We start from the raw sequence: 24,753 nt of genomic DNA, 5'->3' as shown, positions 1-24,753 counted from the left end.
ATGTGACCAGGATTCATCAGTGAATTTGGTCCACTGATTGGATCATTAGCTTTTCCAGCCCAGGCTGGGTACTGATGGGGAGTGCGACATGAATGCTGATCCAGTGGAAAACCTGGAAAGTATTTCCTGTATGTATATAGTTTGGAACACAATTTGGGCTGCTTTGTGGTAGGTATTATCTTCATATATATAAGCATGGAATTATCATTATAATTCAATGTGTCCATTGTGAAAACAAAGCTGCATATTTAGGATTAAACTGTTTTATTACATTGGGGCCAGCACACAATGTGGAAGATACTCAGTTGGTATAAATTCAAGGGTGAGCAAGGGTTGCCAGTGTCACCAGTCCCTATTTAGAAAAATAAGAAATAGGGAGGCCCTTGCATGGCTACCCATGCAAGGGTCAGACTGTGACTGGCTCTTAACTAAAAGGTTGTCTGCATGATTTACTTTACTGATTTAAAGGTGTGGAGCCAAATCCTTACCTGATGTAAACTGGCATAATTCCATTGACTTCAGCTGAAGTAAATAAACCAATGTATTCCAGTTCACTATTTGACCTGTTAGCTGTGTGGGGTCCGTGAAGCCTAACTGGACATAGCTTATGTAACTGCACAGCAGAGGGAACCATCACCAAGGAATCAGCTCCAGATGGGACAACATGAGAGGCAGCCCAAGGCTGTCTGGGAGACACATTGGTTCCATACGTCTCCTTGCCCTCTTTGTAGGCTCCACTGTCTACCTCCATTAACCTGGCAGAGCAGGGGTTGCTATTAGCCAAGATGGGCAGGGATGATGCCCCTAGCCTCTGTATGCAAGAGGCTGCGAGTGGACAGCAGGGGATGGACCACTTGGTGATTGCCTGTTCTGTTCCTTCCCTCTGGGGCACCTGACATTGGCTGCTGTAGGAAGACAAGATACTGAGCCAGATGGACCTCTGGTCTGACCCAGTATGGCTGTTCTTATGTGACTTCCACTACTGCAACTCCACTTTGGGCAGATTACTTCTACCTTGGATTTGCATCCTGGGTTCTACTAGCAGACACTGAATCTGGCCCCTTAACATCAATATGAAGTTCAAAAGATTCACTCTGTCAGCCATGAGATACTAGAGCAGATAAAAGACACACACACCCTATATAAACCAAACATTTCTATGAATCTTAACATTTCTAGTCTACATTATTTCTCAAGAATTTCTTATTATTTTACATAAACCTCCTGGTGTAGTAAGAGTAGAGCAGTGGATACATTTCTAATTACAGGTTTTAGCCAATAAACATCATCTTCAGGAGCCCACAACACTTAATTCTGAAGGTCATAACTAATTCAGTACTTCAATAGTTTCCCTAATTATTTATTTTTATCTGAAGTGGGTACTGTGAGAGTCTTCCTGTACTTGTTTTTAAGGATGCTTTAATCATTTCTTGATCTAGCTTCAAAGGTATTTATTGCTTTATTTGTAAGCAGTTTATTTTCCTAGATAGCCTATTCTGGATCACACCATAAATTCAGATTAAGTTTGGCACTCAGATTGTTCATGCCAAATATATCAATTTCCTGCAATGGCATTCATGTTTCTACAACAATTATTTGTCAATCACTAGGATAAAAGGTACACACTGAGAGTGTTGATTTAAATTGCCCAAATCATTAATACTAATTTTTGCTTAAATTCTACATTTGCAGTGTAACCACATCACTTCCAAAAATAGGAACCATTGTGCACTGCTTGCTTAATTCTCACAAGAATCATGCCATGCAAACCTAAAAAAAGGAATGCTTTTATCAATGATTTAACAAAATCAGATCACCGATGTGAAATTTAAAGTGTCCAATTTGGCTACCTAAATCTTTGCTTCTGATCCCACCATGAACTATATAAAGCAATAAGCCTCCAACTAGGATTAATAATGAGCCAGTAAGAATAGGCTATTCAGGTGAGACTGATGTTCCAGAACATATGGAGAAGAGCAACCCTACTTTTATTTGCAAAAATACAATCTCCACAACTGCAAATTCTGCAGAACTCTTTGGCAAGCTTTGCTTTTTTTGGGAATAACCAACCAGGCTTACATACTATATTATAAAAATGTGCTCTTCATTAAAATTGGCAAACGTGATTTTAAAGGCCTATCATAGCATCACAAAAACAGTTGTTCTTAATACTGAACTGTTTTTAGTTTCTTTAAAGGCTCGTATCGCTACATATTACAAAATTAAAGAAAAGAAAAATGACCAACTTTGGCACAGTTAAATGGTTCACATTCAAGATTCCTAGTAAGTCATCTTCCTACCTTCCTAAATCCTCAGTTTTTGGTCAAAATATTGTTTCAGCATTGGAGTTTCATTCAACAGTCTTTTGAATGACACTAAATAACCTGTTTACTGAAAATATCCTAGGAGAAGGTGGGAAGGCTATGATCAATACAGAGGCAGCAGTGGAAGACACAATGAAGATGACTGGATGTGGAAGCTGCAGCATGTACATGAGGGGGTACCTGACTGGGTTGATCCTGGAGGGGGTACTTGATAAGAGTTTCATCTGCATGAAGTGCCACCTGATAGAGCTGATGGAAGAAAAGATCTGAGGATTGGAGATGCAGGTGGAAACTCTGGTTGAGTTTAGAAGGGGGTTCGAGCAGATGATGGAGCAAAGACATGAGGCGGCTGAAGGGAAAAGCTCAGACTTGCAGATGGAAGCAGGACCAAAGAATTCTGAGGGGGGACTGCTGGGTAAGGAAAGTGGGCAGTGGAAGCATGTGACTAAGAGAACCAGGCAGAGGAAAAGACAGGCTAGTGAAGGAGAAATAGAGCTCAGGAACAGGTTTGCGGAGTTGGAAAATGAAGAAGGGGCACAGCAGGTGGTTGCTGAAGGTGAGAGGGCAAGGAAGAAGAGAAGAGCAGCTAGTCCTATAGCACAGCAAGCAGGAGTCTCGGGGAGCAGCTCCAAGGCAGAGGGCAGGAGCAGCACATGGCAGTGAGGGGAGGGACAGCTGAACTGCCGGCAATTGATAGCCTGCTGGGCAGCTGCTGCACAGGGAGCGGGGAGCTGAGGGGGGGGGGGGGGCTACCGGTCCACCCTGGTTCCAAGCCTCCACCAGCTAGCTGCAACAGGCTGCTCTTCCTGAAAGCAGTGGACAAAGCAGGCGGCTGCCAAAGACGTCAGAAGGGAGCATTGCACAACTTTAAATGGAGCATGTTCCCTAATTGACAGGGCCGGCTCCAGGCACCAGCTTATCAAGCAGGTGCTTGAGGCGGCAACTCTGGAGCGGGGCGGCACTTTAATGTATTGGGCAGCAATTCGGCGGAGGGTCCTTCACTCCCGCTCGGAGCGAAGGACCTCCCGCTGAATTGCCGCAGATCGCGGCTTTTTTTTTTTTTTTTTGGCTGCTTGGGGCAGCAAAATCCCTGGAGCCGGCCCTGCTAATTGATCAGCAATGTAACAACGAAACAATGTTAACCGGGACGACTTTAAGTGAGGAGTTTCTGTACTCCAGATGAGGCCTTACAAATGCCGAATAGAGGGGAATGATCATGTCCCTCAATCTTCTGGCAATGTCCCTACTTATACAATGGAGAAGGGATAATAATCTCCGTGACTGGGTTGATTAGAAGTCACTCTGTAATAAAAGTATCTTTACACCCGAACAGTGACCTAACATTATAAATGAGAGGCCATAAGCAAAAAGCTTCCTTGACAGGTAGAAAAACTCCTTCTCTGAGATTCTACTCTGCTAAGAGGACCTCTTAGTCAGACAGATGTTCCTGAAGTATCGGATGTATGTATATACTGGCCTAAACCACAAAATCACTGTTCTGGCCATTCGGATAGCAAAATACTTCTGATTTGCTTTGATTTTATCATGATTTTATAAAAAACCACATTGATTTCTTAATTTCTTTAACATATTTGTTTTAGATTATTATTAGGTCTCTCCCTTTCCTCTACCAGAGTGAGAGTCAGGGGAAAGGATGGGACTGAGCCCTGGGGGAAGGTGGGGCACCGATAAGCCTTGGGGAGGGTGCAGTAAAGAGTCCAGGGGGGTGGGAAGTGGCTGGGGGGGGTGGTGGGATGGGACAGTAAGGAGCCCGGGGTGGCAGTGAGGAGCCAGGGGATGGGGGAGCAGTGAGGAGCCCTGCAGCAAAGCTTAAGGCTGGGGCTGGGCAGTGGAGTAAGGATAGGGCCTTTTGAGGGAAGGCAGAGTGGAGGTAGGACCATGGTGCAGGTGCCAGTTGGTCCCCACACTTCTAGGGAGCTTCCAGTACTCCATCGCCTCTCCAAAGGAAAAACGTATGTGCCACCTATGCCAATGAGCTTGGAGACTCAGACCCAGAAGTGATCCACCCAAGTCAAAGTAAATTATGGGAAGGGTTCAAAGTGATAGGACTATTAGAGAAATATTAAAAATACATGAACTATCTTTACTAATAAGGCTGTATTCAGAAGTATGATCTACAGCAGTGCTACTCAAACAGTGACTTTTTCAGTGGGTCTCCTGCAGCTCTTTACAGCACGTTATTAAAACACTCTGTGATTTAATTATTAACCAATCTAAGTTATTAACAAATCAGGATGCTATTACTGTGTTATTAACCAATTGTAGTTGATAAAATAATACCTATGTGACCCACAGTGCCAGGGCAGCCCTCTCTGAATTGTCAAGGTCAGGGCAGGCTGCAAAAGAGCAGATACTCCCAAGACTGGTAGGAGTTAACTGAAGTTAAACTCCCCATCCAATCACAAACTGTGCCTCTGATCCTCCACACTGGTTATCAAGAAGCTGACTAAAGAAATCACACAGCCCTCTTATTGCATTCCAGTTCTCTGGCTCTTAATCAGCACTTAGGTCCAGTACAGTGAGAAGTTATTTAAAAACTCTGCTCACTATACAAAATGTTCTTTTGACCCCAAAGGGTCAGCCATGTACCAGGTCAATATTAGTCTGGATCTTACTCAAAATACTGCTCTGCTAGCCAATCCTTGTCTAAAACTAAAGGTTTATTATAAAGAAAGAATAAGAAGAGAGTTGTTAAATGGTAAAGCAATCAGACACATACCGAGACTTCAAAGTTCACATATCAAGTTCTTAGCAGTACTGGTGAGTTTGCTGGCTTGAAAGTCCCCCTAGAACACATCCAAAGCTTGGATGGGTCATTCAGTCCTTTGTTCAGAGCTTCGATTTGTAGAAAAGCTACTCCAGAGGTAAGAAGCAGGAATGAAGACAAAATGGAGATGATGCAGCTGCCTTTTATATTCTTTTGCCATGAGGCCTGTACTTCCTATGTCTCAAACACAAGCTTCACAGCACATGGAACAGCCTTTGAGTTCTTTGTCCATAGGCATGCCCCTACATGGCTTGCTGACTCATCAGGTGTAGCCCCTGACTTTATCAATGGGTTTATTGTACAGCTGATGTCCCTTAATGGGCCATCAAGCCAGCTTAGTGCTGATGCCATTCGGTCTAGTGGTGTCACCCAGAAAAACAGCACAAGATTGAAAATACAGATATACCAACATATCTATAACTCACAATCTAAAGGTGATGCAAACATATAAACAAGATCACCACATTTTGGCAAATTATAGCATTTTTGTAGATACCTTACATGGCATATCTGGTCAGATTCCTTGCAATATTATAATATTGGTGTTAACAATATCATAGAGTGTCTCCATATTTCATACAGTGTCACAACTTGGTCAGTCATTTTGCTGTGAGAATATAATAGTAAATTAAATAATGAATGGCTCTTTTGGGTAATGTTGATTGCCAATTTGGTTCCTAAACCACTGATATCTGAGTAATACTGATCTACAGTAATATGATAAAGGAGACTGCTTTAAAGATGATGAAGAAAGGAAAGATCCCTTGAAGCCTCTTTAGTACTTGCTTAGTGCATTTATGGCCTTTGCAAAGTCTTATCACTTAACTACAGCACTAAATTCCTAAGGGAAAGCAAGAAATACACACTCTAAGGGCACACTTCCTGAGCTGAAGTGTTTTGGTTAAGTAATGTGTTTACACTGCACCAAACAGCTTTTTTAAGTTCAAGGACTCTACCCAGTTTTGCAAAATAAACACATTACAGTATTCAGTCAAAAGGATATCTGCAAATTAAAAGTATTTTACTGGTTCAACACAATGTTAATGGAATTCCATTTGTTTCCTGTTTTAATTTTAAGAAAGGGTTTTCTGAGAAATGCGCATTTGCTGTTTTTATTCCCACATATTATGGAAGAGATCAAGGAATTCTCTTTGCCAGATCCTATTCTGAGTGAATGACAGAAATGCAATTCATGGACCTATTTGCTGTACAAATTAGTTGCTTAAGGACTATTGATAGATACATAATATTTATTTTAAGAGTAAAATTACTTACTCTAATGCATGGTTTTTTCATATTCCTTCCACTCGCCAATCCATGTACAGACATGCCATCACTGCCCAGAGGATTTGGCTACATGTACGAAAAGAGGAAAACAAAAAGACTACAGTTGTCTACACACAAGCCTTGTCTACGTGGAGAAGCTGCACTAATTTAAGTAAAACTGGTTTAAAATGCTAGTTAGTTAAATCAGTGTAAATCCCTGTGGGGACACAGGGACATACTTATATCACTGGTTATATTTGTTTAGTTTGCACCTGTACTTTTTTCAACACAACCAATAAAAAACAGGTTTAAAGAGTATCAGACACAGGTTTGCATCTGTTTAACAAAGTGCTTTAAAAATAATATCTTTACTTAAATCAGTGCAAATTTAAGTGTGGACAAGGTCTAAAAAATCTGTCTTCCATACATTCCCTTAATCACAGTCAAGATACAAATAGATCACCACCTTAGAGACTGTGACCAGCAGTATGCGGGGAAAATGAGGAACTCCTACATCACACAATATCTAAAATAATATTCCTGAAGGCATCAGTGGCAGACATCAGCCAGTCCACTCTGAAGTGACAAAACTGTAAAACCACTGTCTCTAAACAGTAGAATCTAAGAAAACAGAAGGCTAATGAGCTTGAGAGGGTTTGGGGTTAATATGTCTTTTGAAAGAGAAAGGAGAAAAAACTGCTTGCAATGGAGAGAGTTCCAGTTGTATCTCAGAATGGGTGACTGCGATCTTTTGCTCCTGATCCTAACAGAGGCAGGTTCCCTATGTTGGTACCAATTATCTATTCCTATAGGAGACAAGGGGAAAAATATGATTTAAGAAAATACTACTGAGGTTTATGATGTGTTTTGAGTTCAATAGTAAAATACATTTGTCACACCTACCACCAGTAAGCCCGAAATCATAAAAATGTCCCTCTCTATGCTCTTGTATGCCATTTCAATGGCCTTGCTTCAGTTTATTTTCCTTTCATTTTTCTGTTACTTGCATCCTTACACATATCTCCCCATCTCTTTCATAAAAGTTTGAAAGTAAATTTAGTGCTAGAGAAATGGTCTGGCTTGACTAACCTGAAGAGTAAAATTCTCAATCTACCTACTGACTACATACAGACCAACTGCAGTAATGCTAAGTTTCCCCAAGGCGTCTTAGGACAGTTCAATCTCCATGTTCATTAAAGCCTTGGCCTCTCTCTGCTGAGAGTGTTTTTTGTTATATGGATACATGACCACTAGGGACTAAATCAAGACAACTAATTTAGTTCAAAAAGACCACTAAACACTTATCAGATAATAAGGAACTGTGGTTACTGCCAACCTCAGCAGTTTTCAAACCTAGAGGTGGAAAGCTCCATATCAGGCTGGCAATCTGGGAGGCCAGTGTGCCAGCATCCCTAGCTGGCGCAATTATGAAGGCCCGTGCTCAAGAAACCAACTCTGGCAATTGGCAAGACTGTTTAAAGTCTTTAATCTTTTTTCATAGAAGATTTATTAAGAAGACTGTGGAGAGGCAGCTCTAGCATTTTCTAGGATCCTCAGTTTAACTTGTCCCCTTTTGTTAAAGATTTTAGGATAGGTCATGGAGACTATGACTGTGTTACATGCTTTTATAGGCAGATGACTGGAGAGGAAAGATGGTTCTCTGGTTAACACACTGGAATAGTCTCAGGAGATTTGAGTTCAACTCCCAGCTCTGCCACAGACTTCCTGTATGACCGTGGCCAACTCATTTAAATTTCTCTGTGCCTCATTTCCTCAATTGTAAAATGGGGAACTAATATAGTTCCTTACTCACACCTCTTGTCTGTCTTGTCTATTTAGACTGTAAGGAATTTAGACCAGAAACTGTTTTACTAGTCGTCTCAACAATGCCTAGCACAATGGGGCCTTCCATCTTGGTGGAAGTCTCCAGAGATGGTGCTATAATACAAATTCTGAAGGCTTTTAGCCTATATGTGTGAGGTTGCTAGGACAAACAATCAGGCAGTTTGGGCTGCAATGCTATTATCGATACACTGATGACACTCAGCTACATCTCCTTTCCATCCAATTCAAGCAATACAGTCTCTTTATTGTCCACATTGTCTGGCTGAAGTTGCAACTTGGATATGAGCTAGTGGTCTATGAATAAGCAGATAGACTGGAACACAAAGAACTAAAGTCTCATTCTCTCCCCCAATCCCAGGTGTGTCTGCATTCCCTTGCTTAATTATTAGACAATAGATCATTCTCCTTCAACCATAGCTATACATTTCCCACATTTCTGATAATCTGGGATGGATTTTACATTTGTACTCTTGATAGGAACTCTGTTTTAATTTTTAAAATAGTGATTATATAGTAATGAAACTGTCATAATACCAATTATTTGTAGTGTATTCACATCCCAAAAAAATAATATAACCTATTTCAATATAAATATAATAATGGTGAGAGAGGAAAATGGACTTTCAGTATGGAATGCCACTTTCCAAAACTGCAACCACTAACAATTTAAAAAAAAAAAATCTCAGAAATCATTGCAAACATTTACAGGTACTGAATTTACTAAGAAATTCAATCACACTACACAAATTGGTCAGTTACAAAGTAATGCTAGTTTTGCTGAAAGTTAAAAAAAAAAACTTTTCAGTTGTAAGGATGCTTTCAGATACTGAAGAAAAACAGATATTTTAGCTAAAAGGAAGTGGAGAAAAAAGATGCATGGCATAAAGGTGAAATCTAAGAAGAAAATGAAGGTTACCACAAATGCTGTATGTAAGCAGTCAAAATAATGAAAGGGAAAAAGAGAATCAGATGACATTCAAAAGCGATCAAAGGATATGAACAGAAGTGGTGGAATAAAGAGACAATAATTGTATTTAGCTGGAAAATAAAACTGTAAGGGAACAGAAATGGATTAGAAACAGATGAGTGTATCATTTAATCTAGGTGGGAATACAGAAAGATCATAAATTCAGTTTGGGTGGTGTTTCTGTAGACAACTGAATATTCTCAATGGGCAGGTCAAAGCAAGGACTTCAGATTTGGCCCAAGATTTCATGAAGTAGTTAAGATCACATCAAAAAGGAAGAACTGGACTATATTTTAGAAATGTATTCTCATTGCTCTCTTTTGTTGACTTGTAAATAACATTATACTGTGTTAACTATAAGGTTTGTTGTGAACAGTACTGCAATAGAGCTAAAAGTCTCAAATTCAGAAACCCCATTGCTCTAGGTCAGGGGTATGCAACCTATGGCACAGGTGCCGAAGGCGGCACCTAAACTGATTTTCAGTGGCACTCACACAGCCCGGGTGCTGGCCACCAGTCCTGGGGGCTCTGCATTTTAGTTTAATTTTAAATGAAGCTTCTTCAACATTTTAAAAACCTTATTTACTTTACATACAACAATAGTTTAGTTAGATATTATAGACATATAGAAAGAGACCTTCTAAAAACATTAAAATGTATTACTGGCACGTGAAACCTTAAATTAGAGTGAATACATGAAGACTTGGCACACTACTTCTGAAAGGTTGCCGAACCCTACTCTAGGTACTGTACAAAGACATGAAACCAGACTGACCCCTTGCAAGGATCATCAGCATGGTTCGAACTCAGGGATTTTAAATCCACAATACAGATCTCTACTATTTGAGCTACAGTAGTAGGCTACTATCCTCTATGTGGATAAACCACTATCTACTTTGAGCTTTGTCACCAATTTAGTGTGTAACGTTGGGCAAGCAACTTAGCCTCCTTGAGCCTTAGTTTCCTCTTCCATAAAATGGGGATGGATAATGCTTATCCAGTTTTTTTAAAAAGTTTTAAAATATTCAGATGGAAAGTCTAGTATTAGTAGTAAAGTTGATTTTGACAATATGTCAAATGCCACATTTATTTTAAAAAAAATCAATAGTTTATTTTGTGATAATTTTTTGCAACAGATATTTAATTTTGGACTAATTCTCTGCTACAGATGTTCAAATCCATTCAAACTGACAATGCTAATAACTTTTTTGAAAAGAAAATCAGCATAAATTCCTTGCATTATTGTCATATCCACGGGCCCCTGAAAAGATTAACTCATTATCTGGCATCATTTCTTTCTAGCTTTGTTTTCCTCCTCTCCCCTCCACCCCCCAAGCTAACTGCTCAAGTACTATGACTGTAATTAAGAATTTATGAGCGCATATCAATGATTCAATAGATTTCAAAAGAAAATCACCCTAGTGTAATGTAACAATAGAGCATTTCTGACTATTTCATCCTTTTTTGAGATAATCTGTGTGCTCCACTATCACAGCCCTAGTCAAACTCCCACTCCTGGACATTCCCCAGGCCACTTTGTTTGGGTCCCACACACTGGGCTTATGTGCTTTTAAGCTTTTCTGAGCCTGAGCAGAGTCCAGGCTCTGGCTCTCTAGGGACACTCTTGGGGTGCAGATTCTCTAGCACCTATTTGAAAAGCTGAGATCCTGAGGTCCAAATGCGCAGCCCTTCAGACTAGTGCTAGATCCCCCAGACTCCCCAATTGCTTGCACAGGGCTTCTAAAACTATTTTTCTTTACTGTGGACAGCACAAGAGATATACAAATCTAGGTAAAAAGCAATAAAACATCTATGCACCATTCCCTGTCAGAGTTTCCTCATCACTCTTGAGTATTCTTTGGGATTTGGTCACTCTTGAGTATTCTTTGGGATTTGGGAGTCCTTTAGGGGTCCAAGATCTCTCTCCTGAAACTCCTGGTTTATCCTCCGATTTAAAGAGTGTCTCTCTCCAGTGCCAACTGCTTTCAGCCTTGGCAGGTCCTGCAATCAAGAAGTCTCCTTTCCCATCCCTTTGCTCCTCTCTCCTGCCCCAATCTTCCTTTGTCTGTCTGACCCACCCAGTCATTGTGTTTTTAAGGGGCTGTCCAAACACCTCATTTATTTATTCCCTCTGCTGGGGAAACTGCATTCCTTCGAACCCCAGCCCTCTGTAGAGAAGTTGGGGAAAACTGGTTTATCTGGGGGGGGGGGGGGGGGAGGGCACAGTTCCCTTTTGTTCTTTCCAAGGAAAGTTCTGATTAGGAGCTGACAATCTTTAACAACCAACCTATTCATAGACAGATGCCCCAGTGCCAGCCCCCTTCCCTGCACTCAACAGTTTGAACTAAGGATACAGTGAAAGACAGCCGTAAGGCATAAGGATACAGACAGTTCATAAAATCAAACTGGATTTCATAAGCTGTACACAGATTCCTCAAATCATCACAGCCCACACTGAATACAGAAATATCAACAAACAATTAAAATCTCTTTTCTTAAAGTAAATGGTGGCATAGTAGTTTAAAGAGTAAAATAAAGGCAGGGAGAGTTTACATTGCTCTTTTTACGTCTATAAAACTATTATTGTGGTCTCTTTGCTCAAATCTTAAGAAAAACTAGGGGCTGGGCTACAGTCTGAATTTTCTACAACACTGATTTTTAGCTTTCTTAATGTCAAAGGAATTCACTAATAATTCTCAGCTGCATGGGACAATGTTCCCACCATTCTCTTTATTACAAATTAATACAAAGATGGTTGCTCATTCTCTGCCTAAATCTATTTACCACACACCATAAACTTCAGTCCTGGGCACTGTGAATCCAGACAGAGCACAGGCTTATCCAAACAATCCTGAGAAAATTCTTTACCTTATATTAACTGCAGTGAAGTCTAACCACCTGTGCATTCTTTATAATTAATTATAGTGTACTTTCCCCTCTTACCTCACTAACCTCTTTGGAAGGCTCTGATATGCAGAAAAGTGCTCAAATTTGAGTAGGTCTCAAAAAAAGAACTCTTTGTTCTTCACTGTAGACAATTCAACAACAACAACAACATGTAGAACTGCCCTGCCACAGAAGGATTGAGTATCTGTCTTTGGGCTTGGCTACATTTACGGTTTGCAGCGCTGGGAGTTACAGCGCTGGTCATGCAGCTGTGCAGGAACAGCGCTGGTGTGTGGCCACACTCACAGCTACCAGCGCTGGTGTGTGGCCACATTTACAGCATTTGCAGCGCTGTTGGGAGTGCTGCATTATGGGCAGCTATCCCAGCATTCAAGTGGCAACAAGGTGCTTTTCAAAAGAGGGGGGTGGAGGGTGGTGTACTGTGACAGGGAGCGGGGAAGAGAGAGAGAGTGGATTTTTGGAGCCAACACTGTGTGTTAGCTTCCTGGATTGAAAAATCACAAAATGTTCGCGAACCCTTAGTCTTAATTGCAAACAGCCTGCATCCAACGCTGTTTCTCTATCAAGCAAACATTCACTCCTTGCCTCTCATTTGATCATTCACAGCCAGGTACAGATAGCTCCTGTTTGCTGTGATCAGTGTTTGTTTTTTTAGATAAGCAGTTCAACAGAGCTCCGATAGGAGTTCACAACAAAACAAAGAGAGGCTGCATAACAAAACAAAGAGAGTAATTTAGTTAAAAGCATTCTGGGATATCTCCTTATTCCCTGGAGGCCAATAAAAGCGCTGGTGTGTGTCCACACTTGATGAGCAGCGCTGGATCACCAGCGCTGCAATCGCTACACCCCAACCTGACCAGGTGTACAGCCAGCGCTGCAGCCAGGGAGTTGCAGCATTGGATGTGCCTTGCAGGTGTGGACGGTTACTAATTGCAGCGCTGGAAAGCCTCTACCAGCGCTGCAACTTGCAAGTGTAGCCAAGCCCTTTGTATTAAAAATAACTGCTGTGAACAAAAACTATAAACAGGTATAACTGACCACTTGCAGGCTATTTTTAACTGCCATACGCAGGGTACCAAGAGCCCAGTCTACTGTTCTTCTTTTAAAGTGACAAGCACATCACAGCAGCAAAGTATGACACTACAGTACAGATTAACTTTGCATTTGTGAAAAACATTTGCAAAATGTTCAATTTGGAAAACAAGTTCTAGATTTAAAAGGACATCTAGTAAACACAAAATTACACTGTACAATCAGAGTAGGATTTTCAGAAGTGTTCAGCGATGACCTAACTCAATTCCCATTAACTATGTTATGCAGACAAAACTACACAGGATCTTTTCAGGGGGGAAGACAAAGATGCCACATTTATTATGATAATTTGATTTATGCCAGTAACTAATATCTTAATCCTTATACCCACACACCCACCCACAAGATGTTCTGCAGCTGCTTGATAGTTACCAGTCCTGAATGTAGCTTGGGTTCTTAGCTTGTGACCGCTAACTGGCCTGGAAAGCCAGGCACAAGGACGAGCTGGGTCTCTGTTGGGCATGCACCGATGCCCTTCCATGTTCGCAGCAGAATGTTACCCTCCAAAGTCTTCCATCTCACCCATCCTTTTTGTAGGCTTTAGTTTGAATCCAGAGTCTATAGGTCTTGCTGTGTCATGCTGCCTCTGGGTTTGGTGATTGATCACCCATCAATTGCAGACCTGACTTTCAGCCTTGGACCTGGCTTTGATCTTCCTTCTATTGTACCTTTTGTTCTTTTCTTTTTAGGGTGGACTCTTCTTACTTTGTTAGAGCTGTTGTCTGCATCTTCAGCTTTGGTGTTTGAACTCTGTACACCTGGTCTGCTTGAGGTGTAACGAGTGCAGCGCTGATGATGCAGCGCTGCTCGTCAGGTGTGGCCACACACCAGCACTGTTATTGGCCTCCAGGGTATTAGGAGATATCCCAGAATGCTTTTAACTAAATTACTCTCTTTGTTTTGTTATGCAGCCTCTCTTTGTTTTGTTGTGAACTCCCCGGAGCTGCTTATCTAAAAAACAAACACAGCTCCTGTTTGCTGTGATCAATCTGTAACTGACTGTGAACAATCAAATGAGATAACCCCTGTGAATGAGGCAGGCAGGGGGATGAGTGTTTGCTTTTGATGAGAGAAACAGCGGGGGCGGGGCGGAGAAAGGGAGTCTGTTGGAGCAGCTGCTTATCTGGTCTGCAGGCTGTTTGCAGTAAGGGGTCGGAAAAATTTTCTGATTTTGCAAGGCAGGGAGCTGATACACAGTGTCGGCTCCAAAAATCCACTCTCTCTTTCTCCCGCCCCGCTCCCGTCACACTACACCCCACCCCCCTCTTTTGAAAAGCACGTTGCTGCCACTTGAACGCTGGGATAGCTGCCCATAATGCATCACTCCCAACAGCGCTGCAAATGTGGCCACACTGCAGCACTGGTAGCTGTGAGTGTGGCCACACACCAGCGCTTTCCCTACACAACTGTACGACCAGCGCTGTAACTCCCAGCGCTGCAACTCTCAAGTGTAGCCAAGCCCTAAGTGTTTTAAAATGGGGTTTGAATTACAATATGGCAAACAGTGAACAGAAGTTACAATATAGACAAGTGTAGAGGATGTCAAACAGTGAACAGAAGTTACAATGTAGGCAAGTGTAATGAATGGTGAACAGAAGTTACAATATTGAGATACTGAAACAGTGCAAGGGTTTGGCTACACTTGCAGCTGTACAGCGTTGGGAGTTAAAGCTGTCTTCGTACAGCTGTGTAGGGAAAGCGCTGCAGTGTGGCCACACTGACAGCTACCAGCGCTGCAGTGTGGCCACATTTGCAGCGCTGTTGGGAGTGATGCATTATGGGCAGCTATCCCAGCGTTCAAGTGGCTGCAACGTGCTTTTCAAAAGAGGGGGGTGGGGTGGAGTGTGACGAGAGCATGGGGGAGAGAGAGTGTGGATTTTTGGAGCTGACGCTGTGTCAGCTCCTTGCCTTGCAAGTTCCGACCCCTTCCCCCACCCCTCTCTCATTCACTAAATGCAAATAGCCTTCTTTGTTTTTTTCCTCACAGACCAGATAAGTAGCTGCTCCAAAATGGACCCCCCCATCTCCTTCCCGCCCGCCGGGCTGCTTCTCTCCTCAAGCAAACACTAGCTGTGGACATTCATCCCCCTGCCTGCCTCTGCTCGAGCAAACAGTAGCTGTGTTTGTTTTTTAGATAAGCAGCTCGGGGAGCCCCGAGTTCACAACAAAACAAAGAGAGGCATCACAACAAAACAAAGAGTGTTATCTTTACTTAAAAGCATTATGGGAAGGTTCCGGAGGTCAGTTACAGCGTAGTAAGATCAATCACTGTTTACACTGGCATCCCAGCACTGCAAGAGCAGCGCTGTTCTCTTTATTCCTCTCGTCGAGGTGGAGTACAACCAGCGCTGTAGCCAGGGAGATACAGCGCTGTATGTGCCTTGCCAGTGTGGACGGGGAGTGAGTTGCAGCACTGTAAAGCCACCACCAGCGCACTAACTCTCAAGTGTAGCCAAGCCCCAAGTCTCAGTAATTTAAGCAGGAATTGGATTGAAAGTGAAACTTACAAGGGTAGCTGGCTGAATAGCTATGGCTCTTAACAAGCATCTTAATAGTCAATTAACCAGTTATTGGGGTAACCGGTTTTATGAATGAATGTTGTTTCATTCATAAAACTTTACTTATGAACAATTTCATTTATCAGTTCTACAACTGCAATGGAAGCAAATTTAGGCCATTGTTGAGCGCATCTGAAAATGCCAGCCTCCAAGCATAAAGAACACTTTCACAGTTTTAATTTCACATGGAGGATGATCTATTGGGTTGGGGGGGGGGAGAAACAATTTTGTTTATTTTTTCAAAGAAACCAGCACCCTATGATTTCTAAAAACAAAGACAGTGGGTTTGGATCACCAAAGTTAAACAGGATTTGAGGTAATTACATAAACCAAGTTATTGAGAGTATATGGGACAAGTATTCATTTTCAAAACCACTTGCTAATTGTTCTCATTGTTCTCATCACCACACGAGCAGCTTGATCCTGAAATCTGAGTACCTACCAAAAATTAAAGTTTGTTTCCCATTCCTGTAACTCAAAACAGCAACAAGAATTTATCAGGCCATTAGTGCATGAAGTGCACTAACTGTGTTTAGTATTACTTGCAGAAGGAAGGGAGGCAAAAAATATCCTAAACTTTAACCTCAACACTTCACACACACATATTGCCCCCCCTCCTACCACAAGTTGTTCTCCAGCAGTGTCTCACAGCACTATGGACAGAGAAGTGGTCCATTGCATCATGGCTCAACATGTTGCCACTAGATAACTTTTTTTCTTCTTTATATAGTACATTAGATTGCATCATCTTTTGGAGGAGCCAAGTATGCATTGTTAAATGGAAGTTGAAATTGTTGTATTCAGCTGCTAATGGAAAACGATCTAAAATAAACCCTTATATAATAAAAAAATTATTTTGCTATGTGAAATAGTAATTAAAAAACCCATACAGAAGAGTGCCTTGGACTGATCTAAAGCATATAGGCCACTCTTCCCTGCATGAACAATACAATACAAGAAAGAATGTATTACTCCATTCCCTCTAAAACACTGTAAAATAATTTAGCTTAGTCTGACATACAGATAGAGGGACAATCTTCCCTGAAACCAGAAATGAACTGATTTATAAACCACAACAAATTCATGATTTTAAACTCTCTAAAACAGCTGACCCTGTTACATCTTTTAAACTGAAGTTTTAATTTAGTTAGATTTATTGACCACCAAGACCTTTTTAAATGGATTGTTAATATTCTGCAACAGGATTCCATTTAATATCGTCCAAGAAAAGTCAAAACACTTTCACAGTTGTGTTTGTCTATGTTTGATATGATTTTTTAAATCAAGAATAGCTATCTGACAGCACAATGTTAGGAATGGAAATGCCCATGAAAATACATGATTACACACACAAACAGAGAACATGAAGAAAATGGGGGTTGCCATACCAACTCTAACAAGACTAATCAATTAAGGTGGGCTATTATCAGCAGAAGAAAAAAAACTTTTGTAGTGATAATCAGGATGGCCCATTTCAAACAGCTGACAAGAAGGTGTGAGTAACAGTCAAACCTTCACACACACATCAGTATCCTGCTGATAATAGCCCACCTGCTGATAATAGTCTCATTAAGAGTTGGTATGGCAACCCCCATTTGTGTGTGTGTGTGTGTGTGTGTGTGTGTGTGTGTGTGTGTGTGTGTGTGTGTGTGTGTGTTCCTACTGTATTTTCCACTACACGCATCAGATGAAGTGGGTTTTAGCCCACGAAAGGTTATGCCCAAATACATTGGCTGGAGCACATGACGTATGAGGAGAGGCTGAGGGAACTGGGATTGTTTAGTCTGCAGAAGTGAAGAATGAGGGGGGATCTGTTAGCTGCTTTCAACTATCTGAAAGGGGGTTCCAAAGAGGATGGATCTAGACTGTTCTCAGTGGTAGCAGATGACAGAACAAGGAGTAATGGTCTCAAGTTGCAGTGGGGAAGGTTTAGGTTGGATATTAGGAAAAACTTTTTCACCAGGAGGATGGTGAAGCACTGGAATGGGTTACCTAGGGAGGTGGTGGAATCTCCTTTCTTAGAGGTTTTTAAGGTCAAGCCTGACAAAGCCCTGGCTGGGATGATTTAGTTGGGAATTGGTCCTGCTTTGAGCAGGGGTTTGGACTAGATGACCTCCTGAGGTCCCTTCCAACCCTGATATTCTATGATTTGTTAGCCTCTAAGGTGCCAAAAGTATCCTCATTCCTTCTGCTGATACAGACTAACACGGCTACCACTCTGAAACCAGAGGAAGTCAGTAGCAGAGCCAGGAATTGAACCCAGATCTCAGCACTTTAACCACAAGACTATCCTCTCTCCCTCATAGAAAGTATCCCTGGCTCTGGCTTTTATTGCTGTATTTCTACTTTTTCAGAGCTAATTACTAAAAAGCTTCTTCCCTTTTTATTCCTCTACTGCTGCTGCCAGCTCACCCTGCAAGATCCTGCAAGGTGCTGAGCACTCTGGCGCCAGTCCAGCAAAGTACTTAAGCACTGTAACAAGGATCAATGTTGCAAGATTGAGTCTGCTGTTGGGATGTTGCTCAACTGCCTGAGACAGGTCAGGAGATACATCCATTCTGGAAGTTAAAACAACAAGTCAGTAACAGGCATGAAATTCATGCAGACATATGACAGCTATCCTCCTCCAAACTCCCAAACAATAATTCACTCCATATTTACAAATGGTATGACATAATATAATGCAGGGTTATACGGACAGAGCCATGTAGAATTACTGTGAGAAACCAAATTACAAAAATAAAAACTAATTTTACCTCTCTCTTACGTAGGAGTCACTTCCCTTACTGCTGTGAAACAAGCAGTGAACAGCCATCAGTTAGACAAGTAAACAAATGAAATACGACATCATCTAATCTAAAATGATAGAGGTTCAAAACTTACTCAATAAATTGCTACGCTGCCCCACTCCACAAAAAAGAAACATTTTAAGTCAAAACAAGCTTTTCAATTTTGATTTTTACTTAATGGAGTTGAGACTGGGCTGGTGTATGCTGTTTCTGAAGGTTCTTCCAGACTAGTACATGTTTCTTACAGTGCAATCAAGGATAGCATTCAACTTCATTCTAAAAAGATTTATTACCTTTCTGCCCAAGATATTACCATACCTCTAGTGTACCTCTGACAATTCCCATTAGAGATTCCTTGCTGGCTGATCTAAAAGTCCGAGAACTAGTCACCTGAAGTCATTGAGAGAAGAATGCTTTGCAAGTCTTACAACTCTTCTTGAGCTTCTCCTCCCCAATAATACACAGAAAGCACTGAATTTCCTCCATAGTTTCATTTTGTGAAGATAGAATTTTATAGCTCTTACCACACTAGGATACAGAAGTGTTTTTCTAACTTGTGTAAGAGGAGAAAAAAAGGCAAAGATATGGTCTTATAAATGAACTGTGGTATTCTTTGTAAGGACAAATTCTGGGTTCATCTGAAGGGCCACTCTGTCAGGAAATAACTAAAGATAAAGTCTTCTGATGGAAAAGACTCCTGGTTTGCTGACTCTTTCTGCTGTGGTTAAATAGCCAGGAAGAAGAAAGCTTTAGCTTGTGAAAATTGGAGTGAGTCAGAAGTCCCTGATCATTGGGTAAGTCGAAGAGTTGCACACAGATATACAGCCAGTCTCAGGAACCATTCCTTTTTAGCTGAGTAAGCTGTGATCAGGATGACAATAGCTTTGACCAAGCTGGATTTTTCTGGCTACTTTAATTATTAAAGAGAATCGAGGAAAGATGTAACCTCACAGACCAGCCCAAGCAAATAAAAGTGCCTCCATAATACCTGCTTGAAGTTAATGACAGGAACAGAATTATCTATACTTTTCTGTTGGTTCTGGCCATGAACTGGTCCACTGGAGAAAGATACCATCTCACTGCTATCTGGCCATAAATCCTGAATGAATGCTCCTTCTTCTGGTGCTAGATCTTGCTAATGGAGCCAGTTAGCTTGCAGTCTGTCTTACAGGTGGCTCTAACAGAGAGTTCTTGGCATCTCCAAAAAAAGTGACAGGATCAGGCTGACTTCTGAGCTTAGTAACCTCCTGATCACCACCTGAGCAGAACAAGCTATTAAAAGCAGGTGATCACTGTCCCTTTCTCAAACTGCAGGTTAAGTTAATTGGGCGAAAGGGGCCCCTTACTGAAAGTCCCTGGGAGAGTATAGAAACGGAGATTGTAAGAGAATAGGCAGTAAGAATATCCCTTAGCCAAAAAGGAGCCAACCATGTAGCTAGCTAAGGGCTTATCCACAGGCCAGATTAGTTTTTCAAAGCTATTAACCGTTGTGGATAGCTTGGGAGGTGAGCTGAGAGGGACAAGAGCAGACAAACTAGCTACACTTCTGAGCTACTTGGAAAACTCCTTTGATGGTATTCAGGAAGTGGGGGTCTTTTAGTCTGTTGCTCCAAGCAGCACTGCTGGGAAAGGGCAGGAAGCCAGTGTTTCTTTAAAGTTCCGGTCTGAGGCACTCCTGACTGTGACAGGGGAAGGCCATTGTACTAATGGAAAGCCCCAGTCAGTTCTCAACTGCAATCAGGACAGTCTCTTTCCAATATTTTTTTCCCCAAGACATAAGAAGACAGGGTCCAAAATGAGCTGCAGCAGGAGCACCTCTCTGAGACAACACGAGTAGATGCAACAAGATAGGTTTCACTCAGACCTGAAGAAGAGCTCTGCAGAGCTCGAAAGTTTGTCTCTTTCACCAACATTAGTTGGTCCAATAAAAGATATTGCCTCACCCACCTGGTCACTCTAAGGTGTCACATAGACAGTTTGATAAGGTGCCAGCAGAGGGAGCATGCAGCAGCAGCAGAGAAAAAGTAACTTTTAATTACCGGCCTCCAGACAAATGGAAATTGCAGGACACCTATGAGGTAAGGGCAACAGTTGATTTGGTATATGAGAAAGACATTACTCTGCCAGTCTGCATGGTTATGAATTAACAGATTGAAGGATTCTGCCAGAGCCTCTGGCAACTATCATAAATATGCATACTTTAAAAATAGTTTGATAAATACACATTTTATGGTAAATAAGCCACATGATCTGTAGGTGTTTTTAGGAATATAAGGGGGGGTGTTTAAAAAAGAGTGTGGGGAGGGGTGGGGGAGAAGTTTACAGGACAACAACAAAAAGCAAGAGTGAGACACTGTGCAGTACTAAAATTTATACTTTCAAATGCTGAACAAGAATACATTCCAAAATTCCTCTCTCATGTTTCGCAGCACTTTTTTTCATTGAGGTGGTTAGCAATTTTTAAGTATTTAGATTTCTTTCCCCATCTACAGTGGCTGTCAAATAGCAAACTCAAAATTTCCTTAACCCCAACTCAGTCTGGCTTCATGCCTAAGTATGATACAGAAACTGAACTGGTAGAATTAGTCAGTCTCTTGGCACTGGATGAAGATCAAAGAATCCATGCTGCTTCTTTTAGCTCTGTCAGCTTCTCTGTGCCAAAGGACTCTCTTGTGCAGGGTACTGCAGGGCTCTAGCTTACCACCCTCCATTGTTCAACATGTATATAAGCCTTGAGACAGGGTATATGGCAAACTACATAATCTATTTTCCTGGGCTACTCTGGGAGGATTGAGAAGAGATAGACACTGGGTTCTTACTCCCCAGGGTGGATGTTATTTTATATGGACAAATTAAGGCTCAAATTATATTCTGTGTATGGACTAGCTGAGTGTCCTTGTATTTGTATTTTAAATGTAACAAATAATAATAGATGATGATGACTGATGACGATGAAAAGCTCTTTTCATCAGTAGATCTTAATGTGCTCTACAGAGAAGGACAAGTATTCATGAACCCCATTTTACAGTTAGGGAAACTGAAGCAGAGAGGTGAAGTGACTTTTTCCTAAGTTACACTACACGACAACAGAAGAGCCAGGAAAAGAATGCAAGTGTCTGAACTCCCAGTCCAGTGCCCTTTCTACCAGGCCATGTTTTCTCCCCCAGCAATGCATAATTCTTTGTTGTGTTCTTAATTTTGTACAGCGTTTAGGATTTAGACAAATACTATATTAAGTCTAAATAAATACCACATCCTGATCTTGACTTTTGTAGCTCCCAGTCTGATGTTACATATCAACTGTTAGATATTTAAAGAATGGATCATCTTCACAGAGCTCAGTAATAAAGCGCAACAGTGACAAATTTGCAGAGGAAAATCTGGTGTACCATGACAGCTGCATTAAATAAGCAAAACCTTCAACTTTTGAACTTACCAATAGCACAATGAGTAACATCACTAGCATCCAGTGAAAATAAATTAAATTTTATTCAGAATGTTAATCCCACCGATTTAGGCAAATAGATAGGGTGTGATCCTGCAATGAATTCTCAGGCAACCCTCTATCCACTTCAATGAAACTTTTGTTTGAGTAAGCGCAAGATCAGACTCAGAGTTTGCAATTTATCTTTGATTTTTTTATAAAGCTACACTACATTCAATTCTGTAGGGAGGAAAAGCATTTATCTTGGTTAAATAAAAGTAAAGTCTTACTGGTTTTAACATGGTTCTTGCCAGACAAACCATGTGTACATATGCATGTCATGCATGTACACACTACACACTTTAATATATATGCACAGCTAACACAAAATTAGACATACTAGTTGTGTATTATCACACCAAATCACGATTAGAAAACTGATATAACTATTGTAGATTAGAAAACTGTAAAACTATTCTAAGGCTAAAGACCATACATGGGCACATTATTTCCTCTTTTTTAAAAAATTCTAAATAGATAAAGCAATATAAAGGGCATTCAAGTTTCAAAATAAAACCCTGATTACTCCTACAAGGAGGTATAATCCATCCTTCTTTAAAAAGGAGAAAGGAATCCCTATTATTTGATGGTCTCGGGACACAGACTGGTCCCCATATGTTTTGTTTGGTCTTTTTCTTTTTTTAAATACTGGAGCAAGCTCTATTATGCAGGAATTCTAAAAGCACAAGCCAGGCAAAAATTGCAAATTTACCAGTACTCTTTCAGAGTGAGCACCTGCATCTGTCACTTTCACAGCAGGCGAACAATAGCAGCTACAATATAGACACAACAATTTCACACAATCCCCATATAGCCAAACCCTGCTCTAACTGATAAACTGGCAGCTCTTTGTAAACACAGACAGATGTTCCTTGTAACATCAGAATCAGTGTCTGCTTTCTTGCTGTTATATTCTCAGACTCCTGATGTCTGTTGCAACCAGAACACTGTTTACTCTATATTCTTTACAGAGCACATCTGAGGAAAGTGGAAGAAAATGAGGAGTTACAGAACTCAGTCATTAAAGGACAAAGAATAGTGTACTATTCTCCAGGCACAAATTGAGCCTAGAGAAATCTATTGTTAGAGACCCTTACAAAATTCAATAAGTCTGACAATAATACTGCTTGTATTCCTATAGAAATTTAAAACAGTTGCACTCAAAAGCCCCGATAATGTTTCTTAAACTATTTTTAGCCATCACATGTTAAATTGTTTTCCCACTATCGTTTTGTCTTCAGCAGTTTTACATATCTATAAAAGATGCTCAGAATCAAAGTTCTACTCATGAATTAAGTTATATTTTTGTATTAAAAAATCTGTAAATATCCATATTTAATCTTTAAATAGACAACTGGCTAATAATCTGGGGGATTACATATAAAAATACATTAGAAAGAACACACATTCATGGTGGGTAAGCTTAAAATGTAACCTCCTTCAGCATAGTCACATCTGGAAAATCTTTACTTCTATAGTACACAGGTTTATTTTTTCTGGAAAACTGGTCTGTGTGTGTGCAGATTTGATTACAGTCAGTTTCACAGTAATTTGCACTTCTGGTTCCTCAGCATCCACCAGTAGACAGGTTTATAAATATGGGAAACAGGCCAGTCCTCGCTTACAGACAGCCTCCCAACCTGAAGCAAATACTCACCAACAACCGCATACCATACAACATAAATACTAACCCAGGAACCTATCCTTGCAACAAAGCCCGATGCCAGCTCTGTCCACATATCAATTCAAGTGACACCATCATAGGACCTAATCACATCAGCCATGCCATCAGGGGGTCGTTCACCTGCACATCTACCAACGTGATATATGCCATCATGTGCCAGCAATGCCCCTCTGCCATGTACATTGGCCAAACCGGACAGTCTCTACGCAAAAGAATAAATGGACACAAATCTGACATCAGGAATCATAACATTCAAAAACCAGTGGGAGAACACTTCAACCTCTCTAACCACTCAGTGACAGACTTGAAGGTGGCAGTTTTGCAACAAAAAAACTTCAAAAACAGACTCCAAAGAGAGACCGCAGAACTCAAATTAATATGCAAATTAGATACAATTAACTCAGGCCTAAACATAGACTGGGAATGGTTGGGTCATTACACTAATTGAATCTATTTCCCTATGTTAAGTTCTCCTCACACCTTCTATGGGTCATCTTAATTATCACTTGAAAAGTTTTTTTTCTCCTCCTGATGATAGCTCATCTCAATTGATTAGACTCTTCCTGTTGGTATGCATACTTCCACCTTTTCATGTTCTCTGTATGTATAAATATCTCCTGTCTGTGTGTTCCATTCTATGCATCCGAAGAAGTGAGCTGTAGCTCACGAAAGCTCATGCTGAAATAAATTTGTTAGTCTCTAAGGTGCCACAAGTACTCCTGTTCTTTTTATAAATATGTGCCTCTTGAAGTATGAAATGACAATGATTGTGTCACCTTCCCTTCTGCAAAGGTAAGAAAACTGACAATCTACTAACCTTGACAATAAATGTCTAAAACCCTCTGGTCATTGATTGTACACCTAAGAGAAAGACCCATAAGTGACTATCGGAGTAACTGTTGATCTTTCATTTTTCAACTTTTAAAAAACAGTTATCAATTAAATCCATTCAAGATGGATGCTAACACTTCTGAGGAGTGTCAGCAAGGTTCTGTCCGCTAGAAATATCACCACCAGCATACTGCGATCTGCCAAGAGCTGAGCTATAG

General features: G+C 40.9%; 1 protein-coding gene across 5 annotated transcripts in view; it reads right to left on the bottom strand.

Annotated features, from left to right (window-relative positions):
• Positions 1-24,753, bottom strand: part of LHFPL2 (LHFPL tetraspan subfamily member 2) — a 216,255-nt gene that overhangs the window by 135,031 nt on the left and 56,471 nt on the right. Inside the window, exon 2 of one of the 5 annotated variants that reach the window (XM_039545954.1) lies at positions 6,388-6,465. The exons of the other annotated variants lie outside the window; for them this stretch is intronic. The gene's annotated coding sequence lies outside the window, so the exon portion shown is untranslated. The remainder of the gene's footprint in view (positions 1-6,387; positions 6,466-24,753) is intronic. 5 annotated transcript variants of the gene reach the window in all.

The sequence above is a fragment of the Mauremys reevesii genome, linkage group 6, assembly GCF_016161935.1.
Source record: "Mauremys reevesii isolate NIE-2019 linkage group 6, ASM1616193v1, whole genome shotgun sequence".
Taxonomy (NCBI): domain Eukaryota; kingdom Metazoa; phylum Chordata; order Testudines; family Geoemydidae; genus Mauremys; species Mauremys reevesii.
This window is presented reverse-complemented; position numbering and strand designations above follow the sequence as displayed.